The sequence below is a fragment of the Octopus sinensis genome, linkage group LG29 (assembly GCF_006345805.1).
Source record: "Octopus sinensis linkage group LG29, ASM634580v1, whole genome shotgun sequence".
Lineage (NCBI taxonomy): Eukaryota > Metazoa > Mollusca > Cephalopoda > Octopoda > Octopodidae > Octopus > Octopus sinensis.
Window position 1 is genome coordinate 13831885 of NC_043025.1, and position 15942 is coordinate 13847826.

At 43.6% G+C, this 15942-nt stretch overlaps 1 protein-coding gene across 3 annotated transcripts in view; it reads right to left on the reverse strand.

Annotated features, from left to right (window-relative positions):
• The window catches only part of LOC115226087 (4-hydroxyphenylpyruvate dioxygenase-like), a 36667-nt gene extending 26458 nt beyond the window's left edge, over positions 1–10209 (reverse strand). For 2 of the 3 annotated variants that reach the window (XM_036514852.1, XM_036514850.1), the window contains exon 1: positions 10203–10209. The gene's annotated coding sequence lies outside the window, so the exon portion shown is untranslated. Of the gene's footprint in view, positions 1–2410; positions 2434–10202 lie in introns of those variants that run through there. The other variant, XM_036514851.1, reaches the window with a different exon arrangement.
• Positions 10210–15942: the final 5733 nt, after the last annotated feature.

Below are 15942 nucleotides of genomic sequence, written 5' to 3' on the forward strand. Positions count from 1 at the left end.
CCGGTTTCAGTCATTGAGACTTTTTCAACTGTAAATATGGAAAACAATTTAGAAAAATTAAAAGAAAAGTTTTTTTTTAAAAGAAATCTTTGCATCACAGCATACATGAACACTACAACATAATTTCTTTTCCTCAACAGGCCTGCCCTATTTAACATTGTCCCGAAGAGATCAAAGAGGAAAAGGATCCCATCACAACTTTAAAACGGAGTCTGGATAGATTCCTTCAAGGAATACCAGATAAACCACCCATAATTGGATACAACTCACCTAACAAAAACTCACTACTTGAATGGACCATAAACAAAACTTGACTTAAACAGGATTCAGATAATCCTGTCAGGTGGTGCTATTAAGTTTGACATGGCCTGGACCAATCTTTGGTCGAAACATATCTAAGTTTTATCTAAGTTTAGTGTTCAAATATAAGTGGAATTTTCCTTGTTTTTACCTGTCTCTGTGTCTCTTGTTTACTCTTGTGGGTTCAAGGTCTTTGTGAATATATTTATAAATATTTAAAATGAGGCTGAGAAATTGGATATTAATTTAATTAACATCAATTTAACACAAGTGATATATATATATGTATATGAAATTGGATATTAATTTAATTAACATCAAATTAACACAAGTGATATATATATATTAATATAATTATAATTAGGTAAACGTTAAAAAAACACAAACTGGGACAAGAACGTGAAACATTTTGAAGACGACAAAAAAACACACAACGGGACTTTCGAAGCTCTCAGTCATCAGTCAAGAACCATATCATCTTCGCATTTCGGCTGATTAATCTTGAGATTGCTCCAATCTGGGCAGCCCGCCAAGGAAATCTAAGCCAATCGCATTAGATTCCTTGGAAGAAAACCTCGAATTACACAACACGGTGACGGAAAAACGGACGATGTTACTCGAAAAAAATTCAAAAAGACGTAAAAACAATAAAGATAGCACGGATAAAAATACAGAATAACGTAAAAACAATAATAACAAAACCAGGATAATTATAATTATATATATAAGCCTAGTGAATGGATTTGGTGGACGGAAACTGAAAGAAGTCTGTCATACATATATATATATTAATATATATATATATAGTGTAGGAAGAAATGGAGCTGAACGAAGATTTAACAAAATTCCTTTTCATTATTTTCTACATATGTTTCAAAGGCTGCAAAGTCCCTAATTCGGATTGAATAAGAGAGTCCATTTTCTGTTGTGATTTTTGCTACCCCAGGTATCGGTTATCATTTGAATTATCCGTAATAAGATAATTCATTTATCTACTTCAATAATCATATATAAATATATATATATTATATATATATATATATATATATATATATAGTGTATTATATATATATATATATATATATATAATATATATATATATATTATATTATATATAGTGTATAATATATATATATATATATATATATATATATATATATATATATACATATATAATTATATATTTGTAAAAAATGAAGTTCGAAAATGCTGCTGTATTATACAATTTTTAATTTTTATATATACATTATAACATGTTTCAGTTCCTGAAATGAACCTTATCAAAAAAAGTTATATATAAAAAGAGACAGCTCATGCCGTCAAACACAAGAAATTCATGTATAATACACAACGGAGTCAGACATCTTAGAGTTCATGTAGTTTTGATATATAGTTTCATGTATAGTTGATATATAGTTTGAAGTATATGTTCAAAGTGTTCGATGCAGTGGCCCACGGTGGCGATACGTATTCAATACAAAAACAGATCAAGTGGTGGAAAGCGGTCAATACAGAAGATTGATGTTTCCGAAAGAGCGAGGAATTCATTTTTACCTCAAGCAATTGTGATGACCCATGGTGGAAGTTCATATATATAGTGTATATATTATATATATAGTGTATATATATATATAATATATATATATATATATATATTATATATATATATATATATAGTGTATATATATATAGTGTATATATATATATATATATATATAGTGTAATAAATAAAATATATGCATACATACAAACATATATGTACGTACCTACATCTACATGTATATATACATGCATATATAAATATATATACGTGTGTACAGGACACCACAAATAGACGTAGAACTCAACGAGAAACGAAAAAGTAAAATCAGTATGGAACGGGGCATTTTTTTAACAACGAAAAAACAGAGTACAAGACAAACTACACAAGGAAAAATCCCCCTTCATCAGCTGTCCCTGGTTCAAATCCAGCATACAATTATATAGATATATAATAATATATAATATATATATGCATGTGTATATGTACATATACACACACATGACAGTTATGGTTAAAGATTTCTGTTCTCAACCCCATGGTTTAAGGTTTAGTCCCACAGTATGGCACTCTGGTGGTGGTGGTGGGGGAGCACAAGTGTCTTCACATATACCCCTGCCCCACCCCCCACCCCTCCGAGCAGTGATTTTTCTGTTGGAAACCTTGAATTGTGTCTGTGTGTGTGTATGTATGTGTGTGCGTGTGCGTGTGTGTGTGTGTGCGTGTACATGTGTGTGTGTGTGTATGTGTGTACAGGCATTCAGATGTACCTCAGGGGGTTTTGCAGCGAAGATGGGTGAGATGGGGGTGGAGAGTGGTGATGGGGGTGGGAAGTGGTGTTGGGTAGGAGGGAGTGGTGGGAGGAGATGAAAAAACTAGACCAGGGAGGACATTGACAGTGTTGCCATCTTCCTCTCTCTCTCTCTCTCTCTCTCTCTCTCACACACACACACACACACGCACGCACGCACGCGTCTCCCCCCACCCCCACCGCCGAATGTCACCCTCCCCCCCTCACGCCCCACTCCCATTCACTACCAGATGTATATGTTCTCATTCACCTCCAATGTCTCATCACCACCACCACCACCATCACCACTTACACATAAACCCCCACCCCGTTCCACCCCACTATCATCACTACCACCACCACCACCACCACTGCCGACACTGTCACCAGCATCACTCCCCCCATTGGCCTGTTTCGGCTCCCAGACACAAAACCTTTCTAGAAACCAAACTATCTACCCCCACCCCACCCCACACACGCACCCGTCCTCGGCACCCCAACACCCAAGCAGCACCTTCTTCACTTCACACACGACCTACCCCCACCCCGTTCCACCCCACTATCATCACTACCACCACCACCACCACCACTGCCGACACTGTCACCAGCACACTCACTCCCCCCATTGGCCTGTTTCGGCTCCCAGACAACAAACCTTTCTAGAAACCAAACTATCTACCCACCCCACCCCACACACGCACCCGTCCTCGCACCGCCCCCCAACACCAAGCACACCTTCTTCACTTCACACACGACCTACCCCCACCCCGTTCTTGCCCCGCCACCACACGTCACGTCACACCACCACCACCCCGATACCCATCCATCCATCCATCCACCCGTCCATCCACCCGCTCCACAGATAACTAAGAAACAGAAAGGGAAAACCAAAAAAATAGAAAAAACGGGGAAAACGATGTCAGGCAAAGGTCAAACGTATGTGGAAAGAGAGTGAGAAGAGAGGGTCATGTCGGGAGCGAGGGAGACGAGCAATTGGTGGGGGGGAGGAGAGATGTGGAAAGGAGGAAGAAAGAGAGAGAGAGAGGTAGATAGAATGTGAGAGAAGGAGTGAGAAGTGAGGGTCGTGTCGGGAGAGGGGGACGAGTAATCGGTGGGGGGAGGAGAGATGTGGAAAGAAGAAAGAGAGAAAGAGAGGGGGAGAGAGATATAGATAAAGGGTGAGAGAGGACAAGGCAGAGAAGGAGAAAGGCAGTGGGGCTAACAATGGAGGGGTCGGGGTACCGAAAGGGGTCGTGGTGGATAGGGGATGGAGAGGGAGGTTGAGCCAATAGATATGATATGAGGATGAGTAGCTGGCTGGGTGGAGGGTGGAGGGGGGTCTTGATGAGTGGAGGGTGGGCGGGTGGGTGGTGGAGGGGAGGATGCGATTAGTGAAAGGGTTAAAACACAAATCCACCCCACCCCCTCGTAAACAAAAGTAAACAACTGAACACCCACCCCTCCATGCCACCCACGTCTTCGCTCAACCCCCCCCCGCAATCCCACCCCTTTCCGCTACACCAAGTCCTCTCTCTCTCTCCTCTCTCTTTCTGTCTCACCCAGATGTATTTACCATTTACCTGATGAGGACTTCCAGGGTGTCGGTGGAGGGGGGGTGAAAAGGGGGGATACGCGGGGGGGGACTGAGGGGTAGGATGTAGTGAGGGTAGGCGCTGATGTAGGGTTCTTTTACTCATTTGAGCAGTAGAATATTGGGCCACTTTCATAGATATTATCATAGACATTATCATTCCACCCATGCCCATCTCTCCTCTTATACTCCCATACTCAACACCCAGACGTGGCTGTGTGGTTAAGAAGATTGCTTACCAACCAAATGGTTCCAGGTTCAGTCCCACTGCGTGGCACCTTGGGCAAGTGTCTTCTACTACAGCCTCAGACAGACCAAAGACTTGTGCATGGTTTTGGTAGGACGGAAACTGAAAGAAGCCCATTGCATGTATACATAGGTGCAGGCGTGGCTGTGTGGTAAGTAGCTTGCTTCCCAACCACATGGTTCCAGGTTCAGTCCCACAGCGTGGTACATCAGGCAAGTATTTTCTGGTAGACGGAAACTGAAAGAAGCCCGTCGTATATATGTATATATATGTGTGTGTGTGTGTTTGTGTTTGTCCCCCCAACATCGCTTGACAACCGATGCTGGTGTGTTTACGTCCCTTTAAACTAGCGGTTCGGCAAAAGACACCGATAGAATATGTACTAGGCGTACAAAGGATAATTCCTAGGGTCGATTTGCTCGACGGTAGGCGGTGCTCCAACACGGCCGCAGTCAAATGACTGAAACTATTAAAAGAGTATTTTTGCTAAGCCTGATAGTTATTCCATCAGTCACTCAAGCCAAACCGCTAAGTTACGGGGACATAAACACGCTAGCATTGGTCGTCAAGCGGTAGAGGGGGACAAACACACACACACACACATACGATGGGGGTATACACGAGTGTGTGTGAAAAGTTCCTGGTTTTGGGTAAAAGAAAATAGAAGAGGATCAGTTAATTATGATTTTATTCACCATATTCCCCTCTCAGATTCACACACAATAGGCGCAGGAGTGGCTGTGTGGTAAGTAGCTTGCCAACCAACCACATGGTTCCGGGTTCAGTCCCACTGCATGACACCTTGGGCAAGTGTCTTCTACTATAGCCTCGGGCCGACCATTGCCTTGTGAGTGGATTTGGTAGACGGAAACTGAAAGAAGCCTGTCGTATATATGTATATATATGTATGTATGTGTATGTATATGTTTGTGTGTCTGTGTTTGTCCCCCTAGCATTGCTTGACAACCGATGCTGGTTTGCTTACGTCCCCGTCATTTAGCGGATAGAATAAGTATCCTAGGCTTACAAAGAATAACTCCCGGGGTCGATTTGCTCGACTAAAGGCGGTGCTCCAGCATGGCCGCAGTCAAATGACTGAAACAAGTTTAAAAGAGTACTTATTGCACTGGACCTTCAGGTTCTTTTCAGCTCTGTAAAAGAACTCGGAAGTTTGGGCCTCAAGCCTGGCCTTTTGCGGCACCCCATAGAGCCAGCGACTTTTCAGCATGCCCTCGCATGTTCCCACGCCGGGCGAAATGCTTTGCGGTATTTCGTCTGCCGCTACGTTCTGAGTTCAAGTTCCGCTGAGGTCGACTTTGCCTTTCATCCTTTCGCGGTCGATAAATTAAGTACCAGTTACGCACTGGGATCGATGTAATTGACTTAATCCCTTTGTCTGTCCTTGTTTGTCATCTCTGTGTTTAGCCCCTTGTGGGTAGTAAAGAAGTAAACCTCAAGACACACACATACATATCTACATACGCTTTAACTACATATAACGCACAGAATAGTACCCCACGGTCCCCCCATACAATACACACCCACGCCACCCCGTCTATCACACCCACCCTTTTCCCACCCCTTTGCCACTGTTCATTAAAAAAACATTTGCCATATTTAGAACAGATGTCAACTTATCTCGATAACGGGTTTCGATTCGCGAGGTCAAGGTGAAGGGGAGATAACTACGACAACAACTTGATACTGCTGTGTCTATTTAACCCAAGGTCAGTCCTGTTCCAGAAAGATCTATGATCAAAGACGTTCCAGCTGTGACCATCCTGTCTTTTATTCAGACATAGTGTACCTAGGACTACATTATCGAATGTGCCCTTCTTAGTTATTATTGTTTATTTTAGCCCCAGGTCAGTCCTGATCCAGCTGACCTATGATCAAAGACGTTCCAGCTGTGACCATCGTGTCTTTTATTCAGACATAGTGTACCTAGGACTACATTATCGAATGTGCCCTTCTTAGTAATTATTGTTTATTTTAGCCCCAGGTCAGTCCTGATCCAGCTGACCTATGATCAAAGACGTTCCAGCTGTGACCATCGTGTCTTTTATTCAGACATAGTGTACCTAGGACCACATTATCGAATGTGCCCTTCTTAGTTATTATTGTTTATTTTAGCCCCAGGTCAGTCCTGATCCAGCTGACCTATGATCAAAGACGTTCCAGCTGTGACCATCCTGTCTTTTATTCTGGCATAGTGTATCTAGGAGTACATTATCTAATGTGTCTAGTCATTATTGTTGTTGTTATTTTAGCCCCAGGTCAGACCTGATCCAGCTGACCTATGATCAAAGACGTTCCAGCTGTGACCATCCTGTCTTTTATTCAGACATAATGTATCTAGGACTACATTATCGAATGTCCTTCCTTGTTCGTGTTGTTTAGCCCCAGGTCAGTCCTGACCCAGACTTAGGATCAAAGACGTTCCAGCTGTGACCATCCCGTCTTTGATTCAGACACGGTGTACCTAGGACTACATTAGCGAATGTACCCTTCTTTGTTATTGTTATTAAATCCCAAGTCAGTCCTGATCCAGATAGACCTATGATCAAAGACGTTCCAGCTGTGACCATCCTGTCTTTTATTCAGGCATAGTGTACCTAGGACTACATTATCTAATGTGTCCTTGCTGTTGTTTAGCCCCACGTCAGTCCTGATCCAGCAGACCTATGATCAAAGATGCTCCAGCTGTGACCATCCTGTCTTTTATTCTGGCATAGTGTATCTAGGACTACATTATCTAACGTGTTCTCCCTTATTATTGTTTAGCCCCAGGTCAGTCCTGATCCAGCTGACCTATGATCAAAGAAGTTCCAGCTGTGACCATCCTGTCTTTTATTCAGACATAGTGTATCTACGAGTACATTATCTAATGTGTCCTTGATGTTTAGCCCCAGGTCAGTCCTGATCCAGACTGACCTATGATCAAAGATCTATGTTCCAACTGATCCAGTGATCCAGAGGAGGCACGTGGCTTAGTGGTTAGGGTGTTGGACCCATGATCGTAAGATTGTGGTTTCAATTCCTGCCCCAGGCAACGCATTGTGTTCTGGAGCAAAAAGCTTCATTTCAAATTATTGCAGTCCACTCAGCTGTAAAGAGGGTCACCCTCAGAGAGACCAGCCTTCTGGTCGGCAGGGGAGTGGGGGAAAATTGGCCTGTTCCTCACCAAGCCAGTGGTGGAGAGGGCATCATTTGAGAGCTGAAACAGTGCAAAGCGCACTGTGACCAGCGATGTACAACAACATCTGATAGTCTCTCGTTGGCCACGTCGTCACATTCGTACAATAGCAACACAACTTTCTTATCAAGACATGCACTTCATATAAACATACGCACACACACACACACTCACACATTCACACACACACACACAAACACTCACACACACACATTCTCACATACACACACACAATCCATATCACTACATTCACACACACACACATGTATACACACGCACACAAACATGCAGGCCATGCATACACACACACATTTCTTATCACTCCACCCCTATATACACACACACTTCTTATCACTCCACCCCTATATACACACACACTTCTTATCACTCCACCCCTATATACACACACACTTCTTATCCCACCCGACACACACACTTCTTATCACTCCCACCCTTACACACACACACCCTTCTTACCACTCACCCCTATACACATACACAACACACACACACTCATACACACATACTGCTTATCACCCCACCCCTGCACTTCTCATTACCCCACCGCTACACACATACACAGACACACTCACACACACATATACATACACACTATATCACTGTATTCACACAAATACAAACAAACACACACCCTACACACATACTCCATACAACCACAGATACACACATATCACACAACACTCCCACACATTGTATCACCATACACACCCATCCTATTGAATACACACACACACACATACTAACACTGCATATCGTCATACACACACACACACATACTAACACTGCATATCGTCATACACACACACACACATACTAACACTGCATATCGTCATACACACACACACACATACTAACACTGCATATCGTCATACACACACACACACACATACTACACTGCATATCGTCATACACACCACACACACATACTAACACTGCATATCGTCATACACACACACACACACATACTAACACTGCATATCGTCATACACACACAGACAGCCACAAACGCACACCCATCCACACAAGCAAATAATGAAATTTTAAAAAAATCAAAACAAAATTGCATTAATTAGGCGCAGGAGTGGCTGTGTGGTAAATAGCTTCTTTACCAACCACATGGTTCTGGGTTCAGTCCCACTGCGTGGCACCTTGGGCAAGTGTCTTCTACTATAGCCTCGGGCCGACCAAAGCCTTGTGAGTGAATTTGGTGAGCGGAAACTGAAAGAAGCCCGTCGTATATATGTATATATATATATGTGTGCGTGTATGTTTGTGTGTCTGTGTTTGTCCCCCAAGCATTGCTTGACAACCGATGCTGGTGTGTTTACGTTGCCGTCACTTAGTGGTTCGGCAAAAGAGACCGATAGAATAAGTACTCGGCTTACAAAGAATAAGTCCTGGAGTCGATTTGCTCGACTAAAGGCGGTGCTCCAGCATGGCCGCAGTCAAAAAACTGAAACAAATAAAAGAATAAAAGAGTAATATTTATTTTGAAATACATAGGGTCGCCTTAGTGGCACGTGAACAAAACATTCGAGCGAGGCCATTGCCAGTACTGTTGGACTGGCACCTGTGCAGGTGGCACATAAAAAACACCATTTGAGCGTGACCGTTGCCAGTACAGCCAGACTGGCCCTCGTGCCGGTGGCACGTAAAAGCAGCCGCTACACTCTTGGAGTGTTTGTCATTAGGAAGGGCATCCAGCTGTAGAAACTCTGCCAGATCAAGATTGGAGCCTGGTGCAGCCATCTGGCTTGCCAGTCCTCAGTCAAAATCGTCCAACCACTGCTAGCATGGAAAGCGGACGTTAAACGATGATGATGATAATGATGATAGCCTTTCCTTAATTAAAACAATATTTTTTATGTGTGATTAGATATACATATATAAAAATGTGTGTGTGTGTGTATCAATATCTCTTCTCTATATATAAAACTGAAATGCGTTTTTACCGCTTGGTTTGCTTTCAATGCCACTACATCCCGTCCGATTCGCTCCAAAATTTACAGGGACATGTAGAATGAGGTGACGATGCCCTATCTTAAAAATTGTGGTTGCTAGGGGCCATCTTCCTCACTCACGCTATTTCCTCCAGTACCCTCTCACTCCTCTTCATATGACAATGCCACTCCCATTATTTAATGTAAAGTCTTCCTCAAATCACTCTCTCGCTATTTCCTCTCTTCCAAGAACATTTTCACTCACTCTATAATAATAATAATAATAATAATTGTGTACAGTGCTCAGGTGCACTACAACTCATCTAAAGTGTATATATAATCAGGTGTAGTTTCGGCGGATTTCGGAAAGCATAGGGCCTTAATGTATGCAGTGTCATGGCAGTCAACAACTGACGCAGGCAGTTTATTTCCATGCTTCAGCAACTCTGAGCGTGAAAAAATGTTTCGAAAGTCATGGGAGCTGTATTGTTTTCTGACTTTGTAGGCATGTCCACGTGTGTTAGACACATGGAGATCAAAAGGTGTTCGTGTTGTTGTTGGTGAGGTGGTTGATAACTTTGTGGGTGTTTACCAAGTCCGTCGCCAAACGCCGGAGCTTCAGTGAATCCATGCCCAGGGAAACAAGGCGCTCAGAATATGGTAGGTGTCTGATGGAGGGTATGCGTTTGGTTGCACGTCTCTGGACAGATTCCAGGAGGTCAATGTTCTGTGCAAGATAGGGGTTCCAACTGATGATGCGAATTCCAAGTGTGTCGTACCATAGCTGTAATAACAGTTTTAAATAAATAGATGGCTGGAGAGCGGCTAACAAAAGACCTGCTGAGTGATGCCAAGACAAACCTCGCCTTCCTGACAATCTTAGAGATATGCTTTGACCAACGCAAATCACTGCTGACAGTGATGCCTAGGTCATGCTCGCAAGAGGATTTCTTGATATCAGTGTTGTGGAGGGAGTAAGTGAACGCAGGGTTTTTTCTCCCAAAATGCATGGTGGTACACTTGTCCACAGCCAGTTTCAGTTGCCAGTCTGTGATCCATTGCTGCATTGTGTCTAGGTCTGATTGCAGGAAAGAGTTGTAGACATCAAGATCTGTCCTCTTGATTTCAAGGTACAGCTTGATGTCGTCTGCATATTTCAATACTGTCTCTTAGCTTCCCATACATTTTACTCATGTATCTGTCTCCGTTCATAGACAGAAACAAATATTCCATCGCAATCGCCTAAGCTGGCCGTGACTAGTCGATCCTACGACGACCTACCTAGCAAAGTAAATAACACAAATACACAATGTAAGAATCGACTAGTCATGACTAGCTGGCGCGTGTGCTTGTTCTTGTCTGTGTGTGTGTGTGGGTGGTTGTTCTTGTCTGTGTGTGTGTGTGGGTGGTTGTTCTTGTCTGTGTGTGTGTGTGGGTGGTTGTTCTTGTCTGTGTGTGTGTGTGGGTGGTTGTTCTTGTCTGTGTGTGTGTGTGGGTGGTTGTTCTTGTCTGTGTGTGTGTGTGGGTGGTTGTTCTTGTCTGTGTGTGTGTGTGTGTGGTTGTTCTTGTCTGTGTGTGTGTGTGTGCTTGTTCTTGTCTGTGTGTGTGTGTGTGCTTGTTCTTGTCTGTGTGTGTGTGTGTGTGTACTTGTTCTTGTCTGTGTGTGTGTGTGTGTGTACTTGTTCTTGTCTGTGTGTGTGTGTGTGTGTACTTGGACTTGTCTTGTGTCTGTGTGTGTGTGTGTGTGTACTTGTTCTGTCTGTGTGTGTGTGTGTGTACTTGTTCTTGTCTGTGTGTGTGTGTGTGTGTACTTGTTCTTGTCTGTGTCTGTGTGTGTGTGTGCTTGTTCTTGTCTGTGTGTGTGTGTGTGCTTGTTCTTGTCTGTGTGTGTGAGTGTGTGTGCTTGTTCTTGTCTCTGTGTGTGTGTGTACTTGTTCTTGTCTGTGTGTGTGTGTGTGCTTGTTCTTGTCTCTGTGTGTGTGTGTACTTGTTCTTGTCTGTGTGTGTGTGTGTGCTGGTTTCTTGTCTGTGTGTGTGTGTGTGTGCTTCTTGTTGTCTTGTCTGTGTGTGTGTGTGTGTGTACTTGTTCTTGTCTGTGTGTGTGTGTGTGCTTGTTCTTGTCTGTGTGTGTGTGTGTTGCTTGTCTTGTCTGTGTGTGTGTGTGTGTGTTACTTGTTCTTGTCTGTGTGTGTGTGTGTGCTTGTTCTTGTCTGTGTGTGTGTGTGTGCTTGTTCTTGTCTGTGTGTGTGTGTGTGTGTACTTGTTCTTGTCTGTGTGTGTGTGTGTGCTTGTTCTTGTCTGTGTGTGTGTGTGTGCTTGTTCTTGTCTGTGTGTGTGTGTGTGTGTACTTGTTCTTGTCTGTGTGTGTGTGTGTGCTTGTTCTTGTCTGTGTGTGTGTGTGTGCTTGTTCTTGTCTGTGTGTGTGTGTGTGTGTGTTGCTTGTTCTGTCTCTGTGGTTGTGTGTACTTGTTCTTGTCTGTGTGTGTGTGTGCTTGTTCTTGTCTGTGTGTGTGTGTGTGCTTGTTCTTGTCTGTGTGTGTGTGTGTGTGTACTTGTTCTTGTCTGTGTTGTGTGCGTGTGCTTGTTCTTGTCTCTGTGTGTGTGGTGTGTGCTTGTTCTTGTCTCTGTGTGTGTGTGGTACTTGTTCTTGTCTGTGTGTGTGTGTGTGCTTGTTCTTGTCTGTGTGTGTGTGTGTGTACTTGTCTTGTCTGTGTGTGTGTGTGTGTTTGTTCTTGTCTGTGTGTGTGTGTTTGTTCTTGTCTGTGTGTGTTTGTTCTTGTCTGTGTGTGTGTGTGTGTTTGTTCTTGTCTGTGTGTGTGTGTGTGTTTGTTCTTGTCTGTGTGTGTGTGTGTGTTTGTTCTTGTCTGTGTGTGTGTGTGTGTTTGTTCTTGTCTGTGTGTGTTTGTTCTTGTCTGTGTGTGTGTGTGTGTTTGTTCTTGTCTGTGTGTGTGTGTGTGTTTGTTCTTGTCTGTGTGTGTGTGTGTGTGTACTTGTTCTTGTCTGTGTGTGTGTGTGTTGCTTGTTCTTGTCTGTGTGTGTGTGTGTGTGTACTTGTTCTTGTCTGTGTGTGTGTTGTGCTTGTTCTTGTCTGGTGTGTGTGTGTGTGCTTGTTCTTGTCTGTGTGTGTGTGTGTGTGCTTGTTCTTGTCTGTGTGTGTGTGCTTGTTCTTGTCTGTGTGTGTGTGTGTGCTTGTTCTTGTCTGTGTGTGTGTGTGTGTGCTTGTTCTTGTCTGTGTGTGTGTGCTTGTTCTTGTCTGTGTGTGTGTGTGTGCTTGTTCTTGTCTGTGGGTGTGTGTGTGTGTTTGTTCTTGTCTGTGTGTGTGGTGCTTGTTCTTGTCTGTGTGTGTGTGTGTGCTTGTTCTTGTCTGTGTGTGTGTGTGTGTGTGCTTGTTCTTGTCTGTGTGTGTGTGTGTGCTTGTTCTTGTCTGTGTGTGTGTGCTTGTTCTTGTTCTGTGTGTGTGTGTGTGCTTGTTCTTGTCTGTGTGTGGTGTGTGTGTACTTGTTCTTGTCTGTGTGGTGGTGTGTGCTTGTTCTTGTCTGTGTGTGTGTGTGTGTGTACTTGTTCTTGTCTGTGTGTGTGTGCTTGTTCTTGTCTGTGTGTGTGTGTGTCTTGTTCTTGTCTGTGTGTGTGTGTGTGTGTGTACTTGTTCTTGTCTGTGTGTGTGTGTGTGCTTGTTCTTGCTTGTCTGTGTGTGGTGTGTGTACTTGTTCTTGTCTGTGGTGTGTGTGTGCTTGTTCTTGTCTTGTGTGTGTGTGTGGGTACTGTTCTTTCTGTGTGTGTGTGTGTGCTGTTCTTGTCTGTGTGTGTGTGTGTTGCTTGTTCTTGTCGTGGTGTGTGTGTGTGCTTGTTCTTGTCTGTGTGTGTGTGCTTGTTCTTGTCTGTGTGTTGTGTGTGGCTTGTTCTTGTCTGTGTGTGTGTTGTGTGCTTGTTCTTGTCTGTGTGGTGTGTGCTTGTTCTTGTCTGTGTGTGTGTGTGTGTGCTTGTTCTTGTCTGTGTGTGTGTTGTGTGTGCTTGTTTTGTCTGTGTGTGTGTGTGTGCTTGTTCTTGTCTGTGTGTGTGTGTGTGTGTACTTGTTCTTGTCTGTGTGTGTGTGTGTGTGCTTGTTCTTGTCTGTGTGTGTGTGTGTGTTTGTTCTTGTCTGGTGTGTGTTGTGTGTGTGCTTGTTCTTGTCTGTGTGTGGTGTGTGTGGTACTTGTTCTTGTCTGTGTGTGTGTGTGTGCTTGTTCTTGTCTGTGTGTGTGTGTGTGCTTGTTCTTGTCTGTGTGTGTGTGTGTGTGCTTGTTCTTGTCTGTGTGTGTGTGCTTGTTCTTGTCTGTGTGTGTGTGTGTGCTTGTTCTTGTCTGTGTGTGTGTGTGTGTGTGCTTGTTCTTGTCTGTGTGTGTGTGTGTGCTTGTTCTTGTCTGTGTGTGTGTGTGTGTACTTGTTCTTGTCTGTGTGTGTTGTGTGCTTGTTCTTGTCTGTGTGTGTGTGTGTGCTTGTTCTTGTCTGTGTGGTGTGTGTGTGTACTTGTTCTTGTCTCTGTGTGTTGCTGGGTTGCTTGTCTTGTCTGTGTGTGTGAGTGTGTGGTTGTTCTGTCTCTGTGTGTGTGCGTGTGCTTGTTCTTGTCTGTGTGTGTGTGTGTGTGCTTGTTCTTGTCTCTGTGTGTGTGTGTACTTGTTCTTGTCTGTGTGTGTGTGTGTGTACTTGTTCTTGTCTGTGTGTGTGTGTGTGCTTGTTCTTGTCTGTGTGTGTGTGTGTGCTTGTTCTTGTCTGTGTGTGTGTGTGTGTGTACTTGTTCTTGTCTGTGTGTGTGTGTGTGCTTGTTCTTGTCTGTGTGTGTGTGTGTGTTTGTTCTTGTCTGTGTGTGTGTGTGTGTTTGTTCTTGTCTGTGTGTGTGTGTGTGTGCTTGTTCTTGTCTGTGTGTGTGTGTGTGTTTGTTCTTGTCTGTGTGTGTGTGTGTGTTTGTTCTTGTCTGTGTGTGTGTGTGTGTTTGTTCTTGTCTGTGTGTGTGTGTGTGTTTGTTCTTGTCTGTGTGTGTGTGTGTGTGTTTGTTCTTGTCTGTGTGTGTGTGTGTGTTTGTTCTTGTCTGTGTGTGTGTGTGTTTGTTCTTGTCTGTGTGTGTGTGTGTGTTTGTTCTTGTCTGTGTGTGTGTGTGTGTTTGTTCTTGTCTGTGTGTGTGTGTGTGTTTGTTCTTGTCTGTGTGTGGTGTGTGTGGTACTTGTTCTTGTCTGTGTGTGTGTGTGTTTGTTCTTGTCTGTGTGTGTGTGTGTTGCTTGTTCTTGTCTGTGTGTGTGTGTGTGTTTGTTCTTGTCTGTGTGTGTGTGTGTGTGTGCTTGTTCTTGTCTGTGTGTGTGTGCTTGTTCTTGTCTGTGTGTGTGTGTGTGTTTGTTCTTGTCTGTGTGTGTGTGTGTGTTTGTTCTTGTCTGTGTGTGTGTGTGTGCTTGTTCTTGTCTGTGTGTGTGTGTGTGTGTACTTGTTCTTGTCTGTGTGTGTGTGTGTGCTTGTTCTTGTCTGTGTGTGTGTGTGTGTGTGCTTGTTCTTGTCTGTGTGTGTGTGCTTGTTCTTGTCTGTGTGTGTGTGTGTGCTTGTTCTTGTCTGTGTGTGTGTGTGTGTGTACTTGTTCTTGTCTGTGTGTGTGTGTGTGCTTGTTCTTGTCTGTGTGTGTGTGTGTGTGTACTTGTTCTTGTCTGTGTGTGTGTGTGTGCTTGTTCTTGTCTGTGTGTGTGTGTGTGTGTGCTTGTTCTTGTCTGTGTGTGTGTGTGTGTGTGCTGTTTTCTGTCTGTGTGGTGTGTGTGTGCTTGTTTTGTCTGTGTGTGTGTGTGTGTGTACTTGTTCTTGTCTGTGTGTGGTGTGTGTGCTTGTTCTTGTCTGTGTGTGTGTGTGTGTACTTGTTCTTGTCTGTTGTGTGTGTTGTGCTTGTTCTTGTCTGTGTGTGTGTGTGTGTGTGCTTGTTCTTGTCTGTGTGTGTGTGCTTGTTCTTGTCTGTGTGTGTGTGTGTGCTTGTTCTTGTCTGTGTGTGTGTGTTGTGTGCTTGTTCTTGTCTGTGTGTGTGTGTGTGCTTGTTCTTGTCTGTGTGTGTGTGTGTGTGTGCTTGTTCTTGTCTGTGTGTGTGTGTGTGTACTTGTTCTTGTCTGTGTGTGTGTGCTTGTTCTTGTCTGTGTGTGTGTGTGTGTGTGCTTGTTCTTGTCAGTGTGTGTCTGTGTGTGTGCTTGTTCTTTTCCATTCTGTTTCTATGTTTTTCCCTGGGTTTCTCGAGTATAGATATAACGACATTATACCAGCAATGTCTCATCTTAAAAAAAAACCTTGCTTATTTCTTCTCACCTGCTTCAGGTGTG